This window comes from Paroedura picta, chromosome 4 (genome assembly GCF_049243985.1).
Source record: "Paroedura picta isolate Pp20150507F chromosome 4, Ppicta_v3.0, whole genome shotgun sequence".
In the NCBI taxonomy this organism is placed as follows: Eukaryota; Metazoa; Chordata; class Lepidosauria; order Squamata; family Gekkonidae; genus Paroedura; species Paroedura picta.
This window is the reverse complement of record NC_135372.1, coordinates 33,874,671-33,895,559: the sequence shown is the minus strand read 5'-3', so window position 1 is coordinate 33,895,559 and position 20,889 is coordinate 33,874,671. Positions and strand designations below refer to the sequence as shown.

Genomic DNA, 20,889 nt, shown 5'->3' with positions numbered 1-20,889 from the left:
GTGAATGTGCTCCCCCCCCCCCTTCAAGCCTACTGTGATGGAAACTTCTAACTGATAAGAGCAGGGGTAGTCAAACTGCGGCCCTCCAGATGTCCATGGACTACAATTCCCAGAAGCCCCTGCCAGCATTCGCTGGCAGGGGCCTCTGGGAATTGTAGTCCATGGACATCTGGAGGGCCGCAGTTTGACTACCCCTGGATAAGAGTCTAACAGCCCCTGACTGAGACCAGGGAGGCATTTCGAGAGCCACGTGGGGACGAGTCTGTGGCCGTACTTCAGCCTTCTTTCGGGGGGGGGGGGCTTTCCCCTCCTGCCTAACAGTTGGGTGCCAGGGAGGCCACCTAAAAGCCGCCTCTCACTTACAAGACTGCTGTGCACAGAGAGACCTCCTCTTAGGGTCGCCAGCTTCCAAGTGAGGCACTAAAGCTACACAAAACCACGAGCTAGCTCTCGCTCTACCCCACCTCCCGCATGGGGAGTCTGCTATGGGGAGGGGAAGGAAAGGCGACTGTAAACTCCTCTGAGACACCTGAGGCCTGATGGGTGACTGTGGGCCACTCTCAGTTCTCACAGAGCTCTCTCCACCCCAGCTCGCTCACAGGATGTCTGTTATGGGGAGAGAAAGGGAAGGCAATTGGACACTGCTTTGAGACACCTGAGGCCTGATGGGTGACTGTGGGCCATTCTCAGTTCTCACAGAGCTCTATTAGCCCCACCTCGCTCACAGGATGTCTGTTATGGGGAGAGAAAGGGAAGGCAATTGGGCACTGCTTTGAGACACCTGAGGCCTGATGGGTGACTGTGATCCACTCAGTTCTCACAGAGCTCTCTCCACCCCAGCTCGCTCACAGGATGTCTGTTATGGGGAGAGAAAGGGAAGGCAATTGGACACTGCTTTGAGACACCTGAGGCCTGATGGGTGACTGTGGGCCACTCAGTTCTCACAGAGCTCTCTCCACCCCAGCTCGCTCACAGGGTGTCTGTTATGGGGAGAGAAAGGGAAGGCAATTGGACACTGCTTTGAGACACCTGAGGCCTGATGGGTGACTGTGGGCCACTCAGTTCTCACAGAGCTCTCTCCACCCCAGCTCGCTCACAGGGTGTCTGTTATGGGGAGAGAAAGGGAAGGCAATTGGACACTGCTTTGAGACACCTGAGGCCTGATGGGTGACTGTGGGCCACTCAGTTCTCACAGAGCTCTCTCCACCCCAGCTCGCTCACTGGGTGTCTGTTATGGGGAGAGAAAGGGAAGGCAATTGGACACTGCTTTGAGACACCTGAGGCCAAACCCGGTTTGCCAGATTAGAAGTCCGCACTCCTAACCACTACACCAAACTGGCTTTCTCTGTTTTATCCACTGGCTCTCAATGCTGGCCACAATTCTCATCACTGCACCTCAAAAGAGGCATTCTGGCTTTGGAGAAGGTGCAGAAAAGAGGGATGGAACACATTCCCCATGAAGAGAGGCTCAAGAGGTGAGGGCTCTTCAGCTTGGTGAAATGACCAGAGGGGTGGCATGAAAGGGACTTGCAAAATTATGCCTGGGATAGAGGAGAAAGAAGTCCTCCTTTCCCTTTCTCAGAAAAAATATTTATTCATAAAACCTTCTTCCTGTCCTCGAGCAAAGAGCAGTTTCCACATTTCATTCAGTGGTTTAAAGGCCTTGGATGTCCTCAGAAGCTCTGGAGCCCAAGTCTCCATGGGAAAGGTTGAAATTCTATGTCAATGGCTAATAGGACCCCACCCCAAAAGGAAGATGATGAAGAAAATGCCAAATTTCCAGAATGGAAAGAAATACCAACACATAATGCTTTGGGGGTATATAAAATGTTATTTATACATAAAATAATGAACATGACAAAAAATATGAAGAATTTCCAAACATTGATCTTATTAGGAAGTAATCTCTGAGTCATGTGGCGCAGACAATTTCTGAAGTCTTCATTGAAAGCAGATATTCATAACATTATCACTAACTGTGCACGCTTTTACTTTTCCAGATTTCTCTCTGTATCGTTGAGATTTGGAAAGTCCTTTTTGAAGCTTATATTCATATCTTTATCAATAATTGTGCTCACTTCTATTGTTTTAGATTTCTCTCTCTCTTGTGGAGATTTGGAAAGGGTTTTTTTAAAGCTGATAATCATATCCTTATCAATAATTGTGCTGAATTTTCTTTTAACATTGCAATTTAGAATTTTTTCTTTAAGATAGCAAATTTCTAAAAGCTGAAAAGTCTGAATATGGCTTTCTATCCATCCAACCATCCTTACCTATCTCTTTCTCTCTCCCTCCTCTTTTCTCTCTCTTTCTCTGTCACTTATTATCTATCCTGTATCTATCTTGTATGCAGCTTCCTCCCTCCCTCTTTCCCTCCCCTCCTTCCATCCCAACCATTCCTCTCTGCCTAGATTCCTAAATTTCCCTCCCTCCTTTCCCTCTCTCCCTTCCCAACGCCCTTCCTCCCCTCCTTCACTTACCATCCTCTTCCAATCCTCCCTTCTCTCCCTCCCAACCTTCCCTCCCTCTCCCCACCCTTGCCTCTCTCCCTTCCAATTCTACCATTCCTCCCTTCTCTCCCCTCCCCTACTGTACTCCCACCTACCGAATCTCTCATCTCTCCAATCACTTTCCACTTGTCCCCTCATGTCCTACCATCCCCTCCCTTCTCTCCCTCCCCACCCTCCATCCCAACATATCCTCCCTCCCCTCCCTATGAACTAACATACACTCCCTTCCCACCCTCAGCTACCTCCCTTCCCTCCCTTCCTCCCAACCATCCCTGCCTCCTCTCCCTAGGATGCAACATTCCCTCCCTTCCCACCTTTCTCTACCTCCCTTCCCACCCTCCATTCCTTCCCTTCCCTGCCTTCCTGCCAACCATCCCTCCCTCTCTACCCTCCACACACTCCTCTCCCTCCCCTTCCTCCCCTCACTCCCAACCATCCCTTCCCCGTCACTCTCCCTTCCCAACCACATTCCCTTCCCCCCTACATCCCAATATTCTCTCCTTTTCCTCCCTCCCTCCCAAACATTCCTCACTAGCCGCCCTCTGCACCTTCCCTTCCCAACCTCCATTCCCTCCCACCCAACCATTCCTTCCTGTTCACCCTCCCTTCCCACACCCATTCCCTTCATCCCTCCCAACATTCTCTCCCTCCCCTCCCTACAACGCAACATTCCCTCTCTTCCCACCCTTCCCTCCCTCGATTCCCACCCTGCATTCCCTCCCTTCCCTTCCTTCCTCCAACCATCCCTCCCTCACAGCCCTCTGCAAATTCCCCTCCCAACCCCATTCCCTCCCTACCACCCAACATTCCCTACCTTCCCTTCCACACTTTGCACACACCCCTCCCTCTATCCACCCTCCCCTCCCTCTCATCCTACCATCTACATCCTGCCTTCCATTCCTCCCAACATTCCCGTCCTCTCCTAACTAAGCAACATTCCTTGCCTTCCCACCCTCCCCTCCCTCCCTCACCCCCTCTGCACCCACCCCTCTTTCTATCCAACCTCCCCTCCCTCTCATTCCACCCACTACATCCTGGCTTCACTCCCTCACAGCATTCCCTACCTCCCCTCCCTATGACACAACAGTCCCTCACTTTCCACCCTCTGCTACCTTCCTTCCCACCCTTCCTCCCAACCCACCCTCCCCCTCTCTACAACGCAACATTCCCTCCCTTGCCGCCCTCCCAACCATCCTGGCCGCTCCACTCCCCCTTCCCACACCCATTCGCTTCCCTCCCTCCCAACATTCTCTCCCGTCGCTCCCTTCCTCTGCACACACCCCTCCTTCTATCCACCCTCCCCTCCCTCTCATTGCCCCCTCTACATCTTGCCTTCCCTCCTTCCCCACATTCCCTCCCTCCCCTCACTACAACGCAACATTCCCTCCCTTCCCTAACTCCGCTCCCTAAGAAGCAACGTACCCACCCTTCCCTTCCTCCCTTCCCTCCCTCTCCCCCTCTGCGCCAACCCCTCTTTCTATCCAACCCCCTCCCTCTCATCCAACCCTCTACATCCTGCCTTCCGTCCCTCCCAACATTCCCTCCCTCTCATCCCTATGATGCAACATTCCTTCCCTTCCCACCCTTCCTCTGAACCATTCCCTCCCTTACTTTCCACAATTTGCAGCCACCCCTCCCTCTCTCCACCATCCTCTCCCTCTCATCCCACCCTCTACATACTGCCTTCCCTCCTACGACGGAACATTCCCTCCTATCCCACCCTCCATTCACTCCCTTCCCTTCCTCCCATCCATCCCACCCTCCCAACCCACTGCACCCACCCTTCCCAGCCCCGTTCCCTCCCTACGATGCAACATTCCCTCCCTTCCAGCACCATTCCTACCCTTCCCGCCAACCTCCACTCCCTCTCCACCCTCTGCCCCCTCCCTTCCCACCCTACATTCCCTCCCTTCCCTCTCTCCCAACGAACCCTTCCACTACATCCTCTTTTCCCACCAATCCCTACGTCCAAACATTCCCTCCCTTCCTTTCCACCGCTTGCGCCCACCCCTCCCTATATCCACCCTACCCTCCCTCTCATCCCACCCTCTACATCCTGCCGTCCCTCACTCCCAACATTCCCTCCCTCTCTTCCCTACGATGCAACATTCCTTCCCTTCCCACCCTCTGCTACCTTCCTTCCCTCCCATCCCTTCCACAATTTGCAGCCACCCCTCCTTCTCTCCACCGTTCTCTCCCTCTCATCTCACCCTCTACATACTGCCTTCCCTCTTATGACGGAACATTCCCTTCCTCCCCCCACCATCCCCTCCCTTCCTAGTAACCTCCACTCCCTCTCAGCCCTCCGCCCCTCCCTTTCCACCCTACATTCCCTCCCTTCCCTCTCTCCCAACCGTCTCTTCCTCTACACCCTATTTCCAACCAATCCCTACATCCAAATATTCCCTCCCTTCCTTTCCACCCCTTGCACCCACCCCTCCCTCTATCCACCCTACCCTCTACACCCCACCCCACCCTTTCATCCTACCCTCTACATCCTGCCTTCCCTCCCTCCCAACATTCCCTCCCTCTCATCCCTACGATGCAACATTCCTTCCCTTCCCACCCTTGCTACCTCCCTTCCCTCCCATCCCTTCGACAATTTGCAGCCACCCCTCCCTCTCTCCACCGTCCTTTCCCTCTCATCCCACCCTCTATATACTGCCTTCCCTCCTACGACGGAACAATCCCTCCTATCCCACCCTACATTCCCTCCCTTCCCTCTCTCCCAACCATCTATTCCTCTACACCCTATTTCCCACCAAACCCTACGTCCAAACATTCCCTCCCTTCCTTTCCACCCCTCTACATCCTGCCTTCCCTCCTTCCCAACATTCCACCACGGTTCCTACCCTATGACGCAGCAATCCCTCCCTTCCCACCCTCTGCTACCTCCATTCCCTCCCTTCCTCCTAACCGTCCCTCCCCCTCCCTACGATGCAACATTCCCTCCCTTGCCACTCCACCCTCCCTTCCCACCCTCTGCTACCTCCCTTCCCTCCCTTCCTCCAAACCATTCCCTCCCTTCCCTTCCACAATTTGTAGCCACCCCTCCCTCTCTCCACCGTCCTCTCCCTCTCATCCTACCCTCTACATACTGCCTTCCCTCCTACAACGGAACATTCCCTCCTATCCCACCCTCCATTACGTCCCTTCCCTTCCCTTCCTCCCATCCATCCCGTCCTCCCTAACCACTGCACCCACCCTTCCCAGCCCCGTTCCCTCCCTATGACGCAACATTCCCTCCCTCCCCCCACCATTCCCTCCCTTCCTGCCAATCTCCACTCCCTCTCAGCCCTCCGCCCATCCCTTTCCACCCTACATTCCCTCCCTTCCCTCTCTCCCTTTCCACCCTACATTCCCTCCCTTCCCTCTCTCTTCCTCTACACCCTATTTCCCACCAATCCCTACGTCCAAACATTCCCTCCCTTCCTTTCCACCCCTTGCACGCACCCCTCCCTCTATCCACCCTACTTTCTACGCCCCACCCCACCCTCTCATCCCACCCTCTACATCCTGCCTTCCCTCCCTCCCAAAATTCCCTCCCTCTCATCCCTATGATGCAACATTCCTTCCCTTCCCACGCTCTGCTACCTCCCTTCCCTCCCTTCCTCCCACCCGTTCACTCACTTCCCTTCCACAATTTGTAGCCACCCCTCCCTCTCTCCACCATCCTCTCCCTGTCATCCCACCCTCTACATACTGCCTTCTCTCCTACGACGGAACATTCCCTCCTATCCCACCCCCCATTCCCTCCCTTCCCTTCCTCCCATCCATCCCACCCTCCCAACGCACTGCACCCACCCTTCCCAGCCCCGTTCCCTCCCTACGATGCAACATTCCCTCCCTCCCCCCACCATTCTCTCCCTTCCCGCCAACCTCCACTCCTTTTCCACCCTCTGCCCCCTCCCTTCCGACCCTACATATACTCCCTTCCCTCTCTCCCAACCATCCCTTCCTCTACACCCTCTTTTCCCACCAATCCCTACGTCCAAACATTCCCTCCCTTCATTTCCACCCATTGCACCCACCCCTCCCTCTATCCACCCTACCCTCCCTCTCATCCCACCCTCTACATCCTGCCTTCCCTCCCTCCCAACATTCCCTCCCTCTCCTCCCTGCGATGCAACATTCCTTCCCTTCCCACCCTCTGCTACCTCCCTTCCCTCCCATCCCTTCGGCAATTTGCAGCCACCTCTCCCTCTCTCCACCGTCCTCTCTCATCCCACCCTCTACATACTGCCTTCCCTCCTACAACGGAACAATCCCTCCTATCCCACCCAACATTCCCTCCCTTCCCTCTCTCCCAACCATCTATTCCTCTACACCCTATTTCCCACCAATCCCTATGTCCAAACATTCCCTCCCTTCCTTTCCACCCCTTGCACCCACCCCTCCCTCTATCCACCCTACCGTCCCTCTCATCCCACCCTCTACATCCTGCCTTCCCTCCCTTCCAACGTTCCCTCCCTCTCATCCCTATGACGTAACATTCCTTCCCTTCCTACCCTCTGCTGCCTCCCTTCCTTCCCTTCTTTTCCACAATTAGCAGCCACCCCACCCTCTCTCCATCGTCCTCTCCCTCTCATCCCACCCTGTACATACTGCCTTCCCTCCTACGACGGAACATTCCCTCCTATCCCACCGTCCATTCCCTCACTTCCCTCCCATCAATCCCACCCTCCCAAACCACTGCACCCACCCTTCCCAGCCCCATTCCCTCCCTACGACCCAACATCCCCTCCCTCCCCCCACCATTCCGTCCCTTCCTGCCAACCTCGACTCCCTCTCCCCCTCTGCGTCCACCCTTCTTTCTATCCAACCCCCTCCCTCTCAGCCCACCCACTACATCCTGAATTCCATCCCTCCCTCCCGGCATTCCGTCCCTCCCATCCCTACGACGCAACAGTCCCTCCGTTCCTACCCTCTGCTACCTCCCTTTCCTCCCTCCCTCCTAAACGTACCTCCCCCGCCCTATGATGCAACATTCCCTTCCTTGCCACTACACCCTCCCTTCCCTCCCTCACTCCCTCCCTCCGAACATTCCCTCCCTTTGCTCCCTCCCTCTGCATACACCTCCCTCTATCCACCCTCCCCTCCCTCTCATCCCACTTGCTACATCCTGTCTTCCCTCCTTCCGAACATTCCCTCCCTCACCTCCCTACGACGGAACATTCCCTCCTATCCCACCCTCCATTCCCTCACTTCCCTTCCTCCCATCCATCCCTCCGTCCCAGCCCTCTGCACCCACCCTTCCCACCCCCGTTTCCACCATAAGACGCAGCAGTCCCTCCCTTCCCACGCTCTGCTACCTCCCTTCCCTCCCTTCCTCCTAACCATCCCTCCCCCTCCCTACGATGCAACATTCCCTCCCTTGGCAATCCACCCTCCCTTCCCACGCTCTGCTACCTCCCTTCCCTCCCTTCCTCCTAACCATCCCTCCCCCTCCCTACGATGCAACATTTCCTCCCTTGGCAATCCACCCTCCCTTCCCACGCTTTGCTCCCTCCCTTCCCTCCCTTCCTCCCAACCATTCCCTCCCTTCCTTTCCACCCCTTACACCCACCCCTCCCTCTATCAACCCTACCCTCCCTCCTATCCCACACTCAACATCCTGCCTTGCCTCCCTCCCAACATTCCCTCCCTCTCCTCCCTGCGATGCAACATTCCTTCCCTTCCCACCCTCTGCTACCTCCCTTCCCTCTCATCCCTTTGACAATTTGCAGCCACCCCTCCCTCTCTCCACTGTCCTCTCCCTCTCATCCCACCCTCTACATACTGCCTTCCCTCCTACGATGGAACAATCCCTCCTATCCCACCCTCCATTACGTCCCTTCCCTTCCTCCCATCAATCCCACCCACCCAAACCACTGAACCCACCCTTCCCAGCACCGTTCCCTCCCTACGACACAACATTCCCTCCCCCCACCATTCCCTCCCTTCCTGCCAACCTCCACTCCCTCTCCACCCTTCGCCCCTCCCTTCCCACCCTACATCCCCTCCCTTCCCTCTCTCCCAACCATCCCTTCTTCTACACCCTCTTTTCCCACCAATCCCTACGTCCAAACATTCCCTCCCTTCCTTTCCACCCCTTGCACCCAACCCTCCCTCTATCCACCGTACCTCATCCCACCCTCTACATCCTGCCTTCACTCCCTCCCAACATTCCCTCCCTCTCCTCCCTACGATGCAACATTCCTTCCCTTCCCACCCTCTGCTACCTCCCTTCCCTCCCATCCCTTCCACAATTTGGAGCCAACCTTCCCTCTCTCCACCCTCCTCTTCCTCTCATCCCTCCCACTACAAATTGCCTTCCATCCTTCCCCACGTTCCCTCCCAGCGCTCCCTACGAAGCAACGTTCCCTCCCTTCCCTCCCTCCCTTTCCCCCTCTGCGCCCACCCTTTTTTCTATCCAACCCCCCTCCCTCTCATCCCACCCACTACATCCTGAATTCCCTCCCTCCCTCCCGGCATTCCCTCCCTCCCCTCCCTACGACGCAACAGTCCCTCCATTCCCACCCTCTGCTACCTCCCTTTCCTCCCTTATCCTAAACGTCCCTCCCCCTCCCTATGATGCAACATTCCCTCCCTTGCCACTCCACCCTCCTTTCCCTCCCTCACTCCCTCCCTCCCAACATTCCCTCCCTTTGCTCCCTCCCTCTGCACACACCTCCCTCTATCCACGCTCCCCTCCCTCTCATCCCACCTGCTACATCCTGTCTTCCCTCCTTCCGGACATTCCCTCCCTCACCTCCCTACGACGGAACATTCCCTCCTATCCCACCCTCCATTCCCTCACTTAGCTTCCTCCCATCCATCCCTCCCTCCCAGCCCTCTGCACCCACCCTTCTCAGCCCCGTTCCCTCCCTACGACGCAACAATCCCTCCCTCCCCCCACCATTCCCTCCCTTCCTGCCAACCTCCTCTCCCTTCCCACCCTCCGCCCCCTCCCTTCCCACCCTACATATCCTCCCTTCCCTCTCTCCCAACCATCCCTTCCTCTACACCCTCTTTTCCCACCAATCCCTATGTCCAAACATTCCCTCCCTTCCTTTCCACCCCTTGCACCACCCCTCCCTCTATCCACCCTACCCTCCCTCTCATCCCACCCTCTACATCCTGCCTTCCCTCCCTCCCAACATTCCCTCCCTCTCCTCCCTACGATGCAACATTCCTTCCCTTCCCACCCTCTGCTACCTCCCTTCCCTCCCATCCCTTCGACAATTTGCAGCCACCCCTCCCTCTCTCCACCGTCCTTTCCCTCTCATCCCACCCTCTATATACTGCCTTCCCTCCTACGACGGAACAATCCCTCCTATCCCACCCTACATTCCCTCCCTTCCCTCTCTCCCAACCATCTATTCCTCTACACCCTATTTCCCACCAAACCCTACGTCCAAACATTCCCTCCCTTCCTTTCTACCCCTCTACATCCTGCCTTCCCTCCTTCCCAACATTCCACCACGGTTCCTACCCTATGACGCAGCAATCCCTCCCTTCCCACCCTCTGCTACCTCCATTCCCTCCCTTCCTCCTAACCGTCCCTCCCCCTCCCTACGATGCAACATTCCCTCCCTTGCCACTCCACCCTCCCTTCCCACCCTCTGCTACCTCCCTTCCCTCCCTTCCTCCCAACCATTCCCTCCCTTCCTTTCCACAATTTGCAGCCACCCCTCCCTCTCTCCACCATCCTCTCCCTCTCATCCCACGATCTACATACTGCCTTCCCTCCTACGACGGAACATTCCCTCCTATCCCTCCCTCCCTTCACTTCCTCCCATTCATCCCACCCTCCCAACCCCCTGCACCTAACCTTCCCAGCCCCGTTCCCTCCCTACAACGCAACATTCCCTCCCTCCCCCCACCATTCCCTCCCTTCCCGCCAACCTCCACTCCCTCTCCAGTCTCTGCCCCCTCCCTTCCCACCCTACATTCCCGCCCTTCCCTCTCTCCCAACCATCCCTTCCTCTACACCCTCTTTCCCCACGAATCCCTAAATCCTGCCTTCCCTCCTTCCATACTGCCTTTCCTCCTTCCCCAAGTTCCCTCCCTCCGCTCCCTACGAAGCAACGTTCCCTCCCTTCCCACCCTCCCTTCCCTCCCACCCTCTCCCCCTCTGCACCCTCCCCTCTTTCTATCCAACCCCCCTCCCTCTCATCCTACCCACTACATCCTGACTTCCCTCCCTCCCGGCATTCCCTCCCTCCCCTCCCTACGATGCAATAGTCCCTCCCTTCCCTCCCTCTGCTACCTGCCTTCCCTCCCTTCCTCCTAACCGTCCCTCCTCCTCCCTACAATGCAACATTCCCTCCCTTACCACTCCACCCTCCCTTCCCACGCCTATTCCCTTCCCTCCCTCCCTCCCTCCCTCCCTCCCTTCCCTTCGCTCCCTCCCCTTGCACACACTCCTTCCTCTATCCGCCCTCCCCTCCCTCTCATCCCACCCTCTACATCCTGTCTTCCCACCTTCCCAACATTCCCTCCCTCACCTCCCTACGACGGAACATTCCCTCCTATCCCACCCTTCATTCCCTCCCTTCCCTTCCCTTCCCCTCATCCATCCCTCCCTCCAGTCCTCTGCACCCACCCTTCCCCTGTTTCCTCCCTATGATGCAACATTCCCTCCCTCCCCCCACAATTCCCTCCCTTCCCACCAACCTCCACTGCCTCTCCACCCTCCGCACCCTCGCTTCTCACGCAACATTCCCTCCCTTCCCTTTCTCCCAACCACCCCTTCCACTCCTTGCCCGCACCCCTCCCTATATCTACCCTCCCCTCTACATCCTCGTCCCACCCTCTACATCCTGCATTCCCTCCCACCCAACAGTCCCTCCCTCCACTCCCTACAATGTAACATTCCCTCCGTGCCCACCCCCATTACCTCCCTTCGCTCCATCCCTCTGCACACACCTCTCCCTCTATCCACCCTCCCCTCCATCTCATCCCACCCTCTGCATCCAGCCTTCCCTCCTTCCCCACATTCCCTCCCTCCCCTCCCTACAACATTCCCTCCCTTCTCACCCTCCGTGCCCTCCCTTCCCTTCCTCCGAACCATCCCTCCCTCTCAGCCCTCTGCACGCACCCTTCCGACCCCCGTTCCCTCCCTACGATGCAACATTCCCACCCTTACTCCCCACCATTCCCTCCCTTCCACCAACCTCCGCTCAGTCTCTGCCCTCCGCACCCTCCCTTCCAACCCTACATTCCCTCCCTTCCCTCTCTCCCAACCATCCCTTCCTCTACACCCTCTTGTCCCACCAATCCCTGCATCCAAATATTCCTTCCCTTCCCTTTCACCCTTTGCACCCACCCCTCCCTCTATCCACCCCACTTTCTATCCAACCCCACCTCCCTCTCATCCCACCCACTACATCCTGGCTTCCCTCCCTCCCGGCATTCCCTCCCTCACCCTCCCTACAATGCAACAGTCCCTCCCTTACCACCCCTATTCCCTTCCTTCCTTTCCTCCATCCCAACATTCCCTCCCTTCGCTCCATCCCTCTGCACATACGCCTCCCTCTATCCACCCTCCCCTCACTCTCATCCCACCCTCTACATGCTGCCTTCCCTCCTTCCCCACATTCCCTCCCTCCCCTCCCTACGACGGAACATTCCCTCCTATACTAGCCTCCCTTCCCTCCCTTCCCTTCCTCCCATCCATCCCACCCTCCCAGGCCTCTGCACCCACCCTTCCCACTCCCATTCTCTCCCTACGATGCAACATTCCCTCCCTTCCCCCCACCATTCCCTCCTTTCCCGCCAACCTCCCCTCCCTCTCCGCCCTCCGCACCCTCCCTTCCCACCCTACATTCCCTCCCTTCCCTCTCTCCCAACTATCCCTTCCTCTACACCCTCTTTTCCCACCAATCCCTATGTCCGAACATTCCCTCCCTTCCCTTCCACCCCTTGCACCCCCACCATATATCCACCATCCCCTCCCACTTGTCCCACCCTCTACATCCTGCTTTCTCTACCACCCAACATTCCCTCCCGCTCCTCCCTACGATGGAACATTCCTTCCCTTCCCACTCTCTGCTACCCCCTCCCCTCCCTTCCTCCGAACCATTCCCTCCCGTCCCTTCCACCATTTGCTCAAACCCCTCCTTCTATCCACCCTCCCCTCCATCTCATTGCACCCTCTACATATACCCTCTATATGTTATATGTTATATGTAACTTTTAATTGGGGTTTTTATGGGGATTTTATTGTGTTTTAACTATTTATGTTGTAAACCGCCCTGAGACCTATTGGGAAAAGGGCGGTCTAAAAATTAAATAATAATAATAATAATAATAATAATAATAATAATAATAATAATAATAATAATAATAATAATAATAATAATAATAATAATAATAATACATCTTCCTTCCCTCCTTCCCCACATTCCTTCCCTACCCTCCCTACGACACAACATTCCCTCCCTTCCCACCCTCCATTCCCTCCCTTCCCTTCTTCCAAACCATCCCTCTCTCCCAGGATTCTGCACCTATCCTTCCCATCCCCGTTCCCTCCCTACGATGCAACTTTCCCTCCCTTATCCCCCACCATTCCCTCCCTTCCCCCTACATTCCCTCCCCTCTCTCCCAACCATCCCTTCCTCTACACCCTCTTTTCCCTCCCATCCCTACATCCCAACATTCTCTCCCTTCCCTCCCTCCCACCCTCCCTCCCTCCCTCTGTACCCACCCCTCCTCTATCCACCTTGCCCTCACTCTCACCCCACCCTCTACAAGCTTCCTTCCCTCCCTCCCAACATTCCCTCCGTCACTTCCCTACGAGGCAACATTGCCTCCCTCCCCACCTTCCGCCTCCCTCCCTTCCCTCCCTTCCTCCCAACAGTCCCTCCCCCTCACTACGGTGCAACATTTCCTCCCTTCCCTCACTCCCAACCATCCCTTCCACTCCACTCCACCCTCCCTTCCCACCCCATTCCCTTCCCTCCTTCCCTCCCAAAATTCCCTCTCTTCTGTCCCACCCTCTGTACCCGACATTCCCTCTATCCACCCTCCCCTCCCTCTCATCCCTCCCTCTACATCCTGCCTACCCTCCTTCCCCACGTTCCCTCCCTCCCCTCCCTATGATGCAACATTCCCTCCCTTACCACCCTCCATTCCCTCCCTCCCTTCCCTCCCTCCCGCCCCCCCTCTGATCCCACTCCTTTTTCTATCCACCCTCCCCTCCCTCCCACCCACTACATCCTGGCTTCCCTCCCTCCCGGCATTCCCTCCCTCCCTTCCATACGACGCAACAGTCCCTCCCTTCCCACCCTCTGCTACCTCCCTTCCCTCCCTTCCTCCCAACCGTCCCTTCCCCTCCCTACGACATAACATTCCCTCCCTTCCCTCTCTTGCCTCCCTCTCAAACATCCCTTCCACTCCACCCTCTGTTCCCACTCCCATTTCCTTCCCTCCCAACATTTCCTCCCTTCCCTCCCTCCCTCTTCACCCACCCCTCCCTCTATCCACCCTCCCCTTCCTCTCAGCCCACCCTCTACATCCTGCCTTCCCTCCTTCCCCACATTCCCTCCCTCCCCTCCCTACGACACAACATTCCCTCCCTTCCCACCCTCCATTCCCTCCCTTCCCTTGTTTCCTGCAACCTTCCCTCCCTCCCAGCTCTCTGCACCCAACCTTACAACCTCCATTCCCTCCCCTCCCTCTCTGCCCACCCTCTATATCCTGCCTTCCCTCCTTCCCCACGTTCCCTCCCTCTCCTCCTAACGACGCAACATTCCCTCCCTTCCCACCCACCATTCCCTCCCTTCCCCCCAACCACCCCTCCCTCTCCGCCCTCCGCACCCTCCCTTCCCTCCCTACATTCCCTCCCTCCCTTCCCTCTCTCCCAACCATCCCTTCCTCTCCACCCTCTTTTCCCATCGCTCCCTACGTCCCAACATTCCCTCCCTTCCCTCCCTCTGTAGCCACCCCTACTCTATCCACCCTCACCTCCCACACACCACCCTCTACATGCTTCCTTCCCTTCCTCCCGGCATTCCCTCTCTCACTTCCCTACGATGCAACATACCCTCCCTTCCCACCTTCCACCTCCTCCCTTCCCTCCCTCCCTCCCAATCATCCCTGCCCCTCCCTATGATGCAACATTCCCTCCCTTCTCTCCCTCCCAACATTCCCTCCCTTCCCTTCCTCTCCACCGTATTTTCCCACCCCTCCCCACGTGCCAACATTCCCTCCCTCCCTCCCTTCCCTCCCATCTCCCTCTGCATGCACCCCTCCCTCTATCCACCCTCCCCTCCGTCTCATCCCACCCTCTACATCCTGCCTTCCCTCCTTCCCCACGTTCCCTCCCTCCCCTCCCTACTACGCAACATTCCCTCCCTTCCCACCTTCCATTCCCTCGCTTCCCTTCCTTCCTCACAACCATCCCTCCCTCACAGCCCTCTGTATTCACCCTTCCCATCCCCATTCTCTCCCTACCTTCCTTCCATTCCCTTCCTTCCCTCCCTTCCTCCCAACCTCCCCTCCCTCTCTGCCCTCTGCACCCTCCCTTCCTTCCCTCCCAACCGTCACTTCCTCTCCACCCACTTATCCCATCCCTCCCTACATCACAACATTCCCTCCTATTCCCTCCCTCCCCCCCTCTGCACCCACCCCTCTTTCTATCCACCCTTCCCTTCACTGACTTCCTGCCTGTCTGCCTTGCTTGTTGCCTGCCTTTGTCTATTTCTTATAAGTTTATATTTATCTAGGTCTCTTCTAATGAAAAGAAGAAAATTCCATCTCAGCAATCCCAGAAGAGAGCACATGCCCTTCTTTAGGGCTGGCGGGAGGACCTGAGCTGGCGGGAGGACCTGAGCATGCCAATATTCAGGTTCCACTTGGCAGGTCAAAATTGACCAGCGACATAAGTGCTTATGTATGAAAGACTCATGGTGCAGGAGCTATTTAGCCTTTGGTCAGTGAGCAGGGTTTTCTCCACTGGGAAATGGAGTTGCATATGAATATCAGCTTCTGGACTATGGTATTCCACATCCAGCCATCCTAAAGAAAGAGGATGCCCATCGTGTAGGGATTTGGCATCTGGATATTTCTGCCACCTACTCACAACATCTAGCATCTGTCAATGAAGACCCAGAGTTCCTTCACGTTTTCCACATACAGCAGTCCAAATTCCAGTAGGAGGAAGCCTCAGAGAGAGATGCTCAGATGAGCCCAAATGCCCGTGGCCCAAGTACTCAGGAGCCCTGAATGGCGATCTCATCAAGGGCCCATCAGCAACGGGTGCTCAACGACCCAAAAGTCATGATGAAGAGGGTGGAGTTCCAAAGAGGAATTATAGGCTCCAATGGCCCAAGGAAGGGTTCTGGCAGCTCTCGATGAGGACCCAGAGTTCCATCACATTTTCTGCATACAGCAGTCCAAATTCCAGTAGGAGGAAGGCTTAGAGAGAGATGCTGAGCTCCGTCCAAATGCCCGTGGCCCAAGTACTCAGGAGCCCTGAATGGCGATTTCATCAAGGGCCCATCAGCAGCGGGTGCTCAATGACCCAAAAGCCACGATGAAGAGCGTGGAGTTCCAAAGAGGAATTATAGGCTCCAATGGCCCAAGGAAGGGTTCTGGCAGCTCTCGATGAGTTCCTTCAGGTTTTCCGCATACAGCAGTCCAAATTCCAGTAGGAGGAAGGCTCGGAGAGAGATGCTGAGCTCCATCCAAATGCCCACAGCCCAAGTACTCAGGAGCCCTGGATGGGGATTTCATCAAGGGCCCATCAGCAGCGGGTGCTCAATGACCCAAAAGCCCCGATGGTGGAGTTCCAAAGAGGAATTATAGGCTCCAATGGCCCAAGGAAGGGTTCTGGCAGCTCTCGATGAGTTCCTTCAGGTTTTCTGCATACAGCAGTCCAAATTCCAGTAGGAGGAAGGCTTAGAGAGAGATGCTGAGCTCCTTCCAAATGCCCATGGCCCAAGTACTCAGGAGCCCTGAATGGCGATTTCATCAAGGGCCCATCAGCAGCGGGTGCTCAATGACCCAAAAGCCACGGTGAAGAGGGTGGAGTTCCAAAGAGGAATTAAAGGCTCCAATGGCCCAAGGAAAGGTTCATATGTCTTAGAAGGCATGGGGGAAGGGAGGGAAGGCCTCTGGCAGATCTCATTGAGGACCCAGAGTTCTTGCAGGTTTTTCAGATATTGCAGTACAACTTTCAGGCATCCAGGGCTACCAAAGGGAGAGAAGCAGAAGGAGGACATCAGCTGCTGGATCTCCTCACCAAATGAGCTGCACTTGGACAGTCCAGCTTTTTTTCCGCGGACCCACATGAGCCAAGTGGGGCCTCTGCTGGGGTGGTGCCGCACTCTTTAAGGACGTCATGGGCATCAGGTGGTAGAAGTTGGCTGCCCCCAAGAAGACTGTGAGTGTCACCGAAGGAGAGAGCGGAGATTTCTTTTCCTGCTTCTTGGACAAAAGGGGAAAGATGCAACAAAGTAGCTCAGAGGGAGATGCTCAGCTCAGCGCAAGTCCCCAAGGCCTTTGAATTCAGGAGCACTGGATGTGGACTTCATCAATAGGCCCATCAGTAGCAGGTGCATGTAGGCCTTAAAAACAAGACTCAAAACCCAGGACAGAGAGGTTGGCGTTCCCAAGGAGGAAACTCAGTCTCCAACAGCCCAAGGGACGGTTCATGTTTCCAGGGGTGGGGAGGGAGGGCCTCTTACAATTTCTGCCACCCACCTGTAGCCCCTGGCAGATCTCAAGGAGGACCCAGACTTCCTGCAGGTTTTCTACATCCTGAAGACCAAACGTCAGGTGCCTGGGGCTATCCAAGTGGAGAGAAGCAGTGGGAATAAGTCGTCTGCTAGATCTCCTCAGGAAATGGACTGTGGTAGGGGAGTCCAGCAGTTTATCCAGGAAGCCAAATGAGCCAAGTGGGGACTCTGCTGGGTTCGGTGCCACATGTTTTGGGAAGGCGTTGGCATCAGGAGGTAGGAATTGGCTGTCCCCAAGAAGACTGTGACGGTGACCTGAGGAGAGACCGAAGACAGGAGGTTTTCTCGCCTGCTTCTGGACCTAAGAGGAACCCAACACAGGAACTCAGAGGGAGACACTCAGCCCAAAGCTCCATGGCACATGGACTCCAGAGCCCCATCCAGATGGGGACTTCAGTAAGGGCCCATCAGTAGTGGGAGCACACTGACCTCAAAGACAAGACCCGAAAGCCAGGACTAAGAGGGTGGAGTTGCAAAGGAGGATAGTCTCCAATGGACCAGGGGATGGTTCATATTTCCAGGCCTGGAGGAAGGGATGGGAAAGGAGGGAGGGATTGCTGCTCTTCCCGACACCCACCTACAATGCCTGTCAGCTTTCAATGAAGACCAAAGTTCCTGCAGGGTTTGGACATCTTGCAGTTCAGGCAGCCAGGGCCTCCCAAGTGGAGAGAAGCAGTAGGAGGGAGGCTGCTGCCAGATCTGCTCATGAAATGTATGGGGAGTCCATTGTTTTTTCCAAAAACCCAGATGAACCAACCGGGGCGTCTGCTGGGATAGCTGCCATACTAGTTGGGGAAGCCACAGGCACATGGTGGTAGAAGCTGGCTGCCCCCAAGAAGACGAAGACTGTCACCTAGGGAGAGACCACAGAGAAGTGGAGGGTTTTTTTTTTTTTGCCTCCTTGTTGGACTGAGGGGGAAGGATGCGAGACAGGAGCTCCAAGGGTGATGCTCAGCTCCCCCCCAAATCCCCAAGGCCTGTGGATGCAGGAGCACTAGATGGGGATTTCATTAAGGGGCCCATCAGTAACACTGAACGCTGACCTCAAAGACAAGGCCAAGAAGCCAGGACGGAGAGCGTGGAAGTGCACTGGAGGAAATTAAATCTCCAGCACCCAAAGGGCGGGTTGATGTTTCCATGGAGGCGCAGGGGAAGGGAGGGCGGGAAGGGAGGGTGGGCCTCCTGCCCCTTCTGCCACCCACCTGCAACCTCCAACAGCGGTCACTGGGGAACCAGAGTTCCTGCAGGGTTTCCACAGAGTGCAGCCCAAATATCAGGAGCCTGGATCTGTCCAAGTGGAGAGAAGCACTGGGAAGAAGGCCGCTGCTGGATCTCCTCAGGAAACAAGCTGTGGTTCGGGATTCCAGTGGCTTATCCAAGAAGCCACATGAGCCGACTGGGGCCTCTGCTGGGGCCGGTGCCACACTGTCTTGGAAAAGCATTGGCATCAGGCAGTAGAAGTTGGCTGTCCCCCAAGAAGTCTGCGACGGTCACCTGAGCAGGGACTGAAGAGAGGAACCAGTTTTCTCACCTGCCTCTTGGCGCAAGAGGGAAGGGCGCAACACAGGAGCTCAGAGGGAGATCATCAGCTCAGCCCAAACGTCCCTGGTGTGTGGACTACGGAGCCCTGGATGCAGACTTCAGTAAGGGGCCCATCAGTCATGAGAGCATGTTGACCTCGAAGACAAGACCTGAAAGCCAGGACAAAGAGGGTGGGGTTGCAGAGGAGGAGACTGAGTCTCCAGTGGTCCAAGGGAGGGTTCGTGTTTCCAGGGAGGCCTGGAGAGAGGGTGGGAAGGGAGGGAGGGACTCCTGCTCTTTCCGTCACCTACCTGCAACCCCTGGCAGCTGTCAAGGTGGACCCAGAGTTCCTGCAGATTTTCTACATCCTAAAGTCTAAATGTCATGTGCCCAGGGCTGTCCAAGTAGAGAGAAACAGTGGGTGGAAGGCTGCTGCTAGATCTTCTCAGGAAACAGACTTTGGTTGGGGAATCCAGTAATTTATCCAACAAGCCAGATGAGCCAACCGGGGCTTCTGCTGGGGTACGTGACACACTCTTTGAGGAGGCCATGGGCATCTGGTGGTAGAAGATGGCTGTCCCCAGAAAGACTGTGGCTGTCACCTGAGGAGAGACCAAAGAAAGGAGCAGGTTTGCTTGCGTCCGTCTATGCCCAAGGTCAAGGGAGCTCAGAGGGAGACACTCATTTCTGCCCCAACACCCACAGCCCGTGGACTCCGGAGCCCTGGATGGGGACTTCAGTAAGGGGCCCATCAGTAGCAGGCACACACTGACCTCACAGACAATACTGGAAAGCCAAGACAAAGAGGGTGGAGTTACAAAGGAGGAAACTGAGTCTCCAATGGCCTCTTTCCCGGTCTGGAGGGAGGGAGGGCCTTCCTCTCTTGCACCACCCACCTGTAATCCCCGGCAGCTGTCGATGAGGACCCTGTTCCTGCAGGTTTTTCACATGCTGCCGTCCAAGTTGAAAGAAGCAGTGGGAGGAAGGCTGCTGCTAGATCTCCTCATGAAACAAGCTGCGGTTTGGGAGTCCAGCAGTTTTTTCACAAACCCAGATGAGCCCACAAGACCTCTGCTGGGGTAGGTGCCACACTCTTTTGGTAAGCCACAGGGATCAACCATTAAACGTTGGCTGCCCCCAAGAAGACGGTGACTGTCACCTGAGGAGAGACTGAAGAGGTTTTCTCCCCTGCCTCTAGGCCTGAGGGGGAAGGAGGCAACACAGGAGCTCAGAGGGAGATGTTCAGGAGCTCCGGATGGGGGCTTCATTAAGAGGCCCATTAGTTGCGGGCGAACACTGAGCTCAGAGCAGAACCCAAAAGCCAGGATGGAGAGGGTGGAGTTGCAAAGGAGTATCCTGAATCTCCAACAGCCTAAGGGAGGTTTCTTTTTTCCACCAATGCTTGGACCCCAACTGCAGAAAGGGTCAGAAGGTCCAGGATGAGTACACCTGGGGATTTCGGAGTGGAGTCTTGGTGGGACCAGGACCTTCAAGGGGTACAAGACCCGAGAGTCCACCCTCTCAAGTAACCCTTTCCTCTAGGGTAGCGATCCCCAACCTGTGGGCCGCGGACCACATGTGGTCCTTCGACTAATTGGAGGTGGGCCCCGAAGGACGCCTTCTCCCCCCCCCCCCCCGGCCTTTTACTTCATCCCCCCCAGCCCTTTACAACACACTTCATTGTTGTGGCGTGTCTGTATGTTATTGTGAAGGGATGTTTAAACATTACCATAGCGATCAGAGAGCGCTAGGGCAGTGGTTGAGAATAGAGGAGTAAACTACCCCCCCACTGGGCCTCAGTAAAAGGTGTTGAGTGGTCCCCGGTGAGTGGTCCCCGGCGTTGAGTGGTCCCCGGTGATAAAAAGGTTGGAGTCTAGGGGAACAATTCTTTGTAGTCTGAAGATGAGGTGGAACGCCAGGGCATTCCCAGGCCCCACCTGGAGGATGGCCTCCTTGTTACCAGGAGGCCTGAGAATCGGAGGGGTGCTCCTTCCCACCCACACCCCTCCGAAACAAGGCCAGAACAAGGACAAGCTACTCACAGGTACGTTCGGGGCAGATCCACTCCTGGCCTTTGCTGCATTAGGCCTGCCAATCAGAAGAGAGAAAAGAGTGTTCAGCACAGGAGGGAAATC

General features: G+C 56.0%; 2 long non-coding RNA genes across 2 annotated transcripts; both read right to left on the bottom strand.

Moving 5' to 3' along the window:
* Positions 1-16,799: 16,799 nt before the first annotated feature.
* LOC143836742 (uncharacterized) lies at positions 16,800-18,575 on the bottom strand. The gene is made up of 4 exons (XR_013230702.1): positions 18,436-18,575; positions 17,811-18,086; positions 17,199-17,488; positions 16,800-16,916 (listed from the first exon to the last, which is right to left on the bottom strand). It is a non-coding gene; the product is annotated as an uncharacterized LOC143836742 (long non-coding RNA).
* A 164-nt stretch (positions 18,576-18,739) lies between these two features.
* On the bottom strand, positions 18,740-19,817 carry LOC143836741 (uncharacterized). The gene is made up of 3 exons (XR_013230701.1): positions 19,651-19,817; positions 19,066-19,356; positions 18,740-18,924 (listed from the first exon to the last, which is right to left on the bottom strand). It is a non-coding gene; the product is annotated as an uncharacterized LOC143836741 (long non-coding RNA).
* Between the last annotated feature and the right edge of the window lie 1,072 nt (positions 19,818-20,889).